General features: G+C 43.1%; 1 pseudogene; it reads left to right on the top strand.

Annotated features, from left to right (window-relative positions):
* The first annotated feature begins 831 nt into the window (after positions 1-831).
* LOC118714121 lies at positions 832-1,885 on the top strand (annotated as a pseudogene).
* The last annotated feature ends 1,079 nt before the right edge of the window (positions 1,886-2,964 follow it).

Below are 2,964 nucleotides of genomic sequence, written 5' to 3'. Positions count from 1 at the left end.
CAGCAACCACAGCAGGAAGCCCTATTGCAGGAATCTTCTTGTAACGAATCTCTAGTGTCTAAATATAAAAGCCCAAGCCACCATTAGGACCAGTTGACTGAATGACTATGACGCTCACTAATAAAAAGTTATGTTAAGCTCAACTCAGGAACTGCCCCCTGTGGTCATTGTGCTCTCACAGCCAACTTCTCTGTGTCAGCCAACCTTCTATGGTCCTTCTCTTATGACTGGCTGGGTTCCAATCAGCCCCAATCAGGATTGAATGAGATGATCTCAATCTGCTTGATGGCTGGCCAGGCTGAGGAACCCCACCCATGCATGAATTCATGCACAGAGACTCTAGTAGACTTATGAAACTTCATTCAGTCACTAATTATAGTGTAAAGCAAATTAGAACCACCATGAGATATTACTTCACCTCTGTCAGAATAGCTATCATCCATAAATCAAAAAACTCATGTTGCTGAAGCAGACTCAAGCATCGAGTAGGCTGGGTTGGGGACTGGGTGAAGGATGAAGCTAATGAGAAGTACAAATTGAGGCCCCAGCTCTCACTTGCTCTCTAGCCTGTCGTGAACATCTGGCTAGAATGGGAGACAGCACCACTTTGGCTGCTGGGAGAGTCCCGCTGGTGACTTTCTGCAAATATGCCTCTGACAGCTTTTTGTGGCCACCTTGGGTCACTGTGCAGTTCCAGTACCAGAACAGCCTTTGCAGGAGGCAGGGTCAACTTCCTGCCTCAGAACCAGGAGGACATGTGGTAGAGAGAATGAGCCAGAGGTATATACTGGTGCATCTGTATGTTGTAGTACCTGTGAGCTATTCTGACAATGCCCATTGGAAATTGTAAAAACATGGCTATAGTCATCTTCTCTAATGCTTTATAGCTCTGAAGTTCAGCTTAACACCATGCCAGTAATGTCTCCTGAATTGCTTCATTGCATAAAGGTGATCTTGGAGAAAGAAGGGTCTTGATTTATGTTTAGAAGATTAGGCCTCAATTTAGTGGGAGTGGCTCGCCCAGAGCAATGTATTTCATGCTTATTCAAACTGCAAGAAAAAGTTGAATGGTGTATTTAATCTGATTCTACCCAGGTACACATGCTTTCAACTGCAATGACAGGCACTTACTGTACATTTCTCTTGAGAAAAACTAAGATCATGTCATCTCAGGCTTCACATCTGCAGATCACTTCCTTAAAAATATGGACTAACTTCATTTTATCTCAATTACTACAAACAACTCTATTTGACTTGTAAAGACTCAATTATAACTTGATGCAAGAAACTGGGGAAAAGGCAATGGGTGCTTTTGAATGTGTTTGTAATGTGTATCAGGGAAAGAGGATTTTTATAAAGATATGTCTGCTTCATATGCTGGAATATCAGAGACTATTATTCATTTTGTAATTTATGAAAGTACTAAGCAAAAATTATTGGAATATAAGATTGCTTCAAAAGTGAAGTCTATAAAAGAAGAATCACATTTTGTGGGAATGATGCTGGTGGCTGACACCTCAAAAACTTATGCCACAAATATAGCATATTCATACAAAGTTGTAAGAACAAGACTATGTGAAGAGGAAACAGATCTTTTATTCAGATACTATTATTGATTATTTAAGAAGAAGGTTAAGATCTCTTTACCTTACAGATTTCTAACATAGCCATTACGATGTCCATCTATGAATTGGTAGTTTAGCTACTCAATGGATATCAACATCAGGCCCATAAGTATAAAAAGGAAAGAGCAAAAGATTACAGTGGAATATGGGGTATTGGAACCAGAATGGGGGACAGAGAAAAAATAGTTTGGAAATATGTAACTATACATAAGTGGAAGTCTGATTTCCAGAATTCAAATAATCATAACCACATTACTTGACCTTTCAGTAATGTGAATAAAACTAGACTGCCATCAAGAAAAAAAAGTTTAGAAGCACTCCTTCCTCAAAGTTGCCATTTTTCTCTACCATGTACATGCTGCATTTTCATTATTTGTGGCAGTCAGAGTAAAGTGTTTATTCCATAAATACTTCTCCAGTCTTTTAAACAAAGCCATTCTAAACAAAGTTATATGGCCCGTTGCACAAAATTTGTGGATGAGGGCGGGGAAGGGGGGAGTTTGTCCCTCAGCCCAGCCTGAACCCTCTCCAATCTTGGACCCCTTGAGGGATGTCCAACTTCCTGTTTAATGGGATCCACCAGGCTTGAACAGCCAGTCTGACATTCGCTCACAACCCAGGACTGCTGGCTCCCAACTGCTCACCTACCTGCCCTCCTGATTGCCTCTAATCGATTCTGCCTGCTAGCCTGATCACCCACTAACCACTTCCATGCCAGCCTGATAGATGTCTAACTACTCCTTTTCCAGCCCATTTGCCTCCCACTTCCCTCCTCTGTCAACCTGGTCACCCCTAACTGCCCTCCCCTCAAGGGTTGATCTCCTTCACCTGCCCTCTGCTACTTGCCTAATCAACCACAAGTGCACCCACTTGCAGGCCTGGTCCCTCCAAACTGCTCTCCCCTAATGGCCATCTTGTGTCCACATAAGAGCAGGATCTTTGACCACATGAAAGCAGCCATCTTGTGTGTTGGAGTGATGGTTAATCTGCATATCCTATCTCTTTTATTAGATAGGATAGAAGCCTGGTACATGGGTGGGGGCCAGCTGGTTTGCCCTGAAGGGTGTCCTGGACCTGGGGGAAGGTTCCCTTAGGGTATGGGATTGCCTGACTGAAGGGCCTGTGTTGGTTTTCAGGCCAGCCATGTCTCCCAGGGATCCAAGTAGAGGCCCTGCTATATTTACCTTCTACAATTGAAACTTTGTAAACTTGAGTGGCAAGGGCAGGCAGAAAGCTTGGCTTCCTCCATTGCTGAGGAAATGCCTCCCTCCTACTCTCTATGACTGTAGCCATCTTGGTTGGGTTTATTTGCATACTTGCTCTGATTGGCTGTGGGTGT

This window comes from Pipistrellus kuhlii, unplaced genomic scaffold, assembly GCF_014108245.1.
Source record: "Pipistrellus kuhlii isolate mPipKuh1 unplaced genomic scaffold, mPipKuh1.p scaffold_m20_p_98, whole genome shotgun sequence".
Classification (NCBI taxonomy): domain Eukaryota; kingdom Metazoa; phylum Chordata; class Mammalia; order Chiroptera; family Vespertilionidae; genus Pipistrellus; species Pipistrellus kuhlii.
This window is presented reverse-complemented; position numbering and strand designations above follow the sequence as displayed.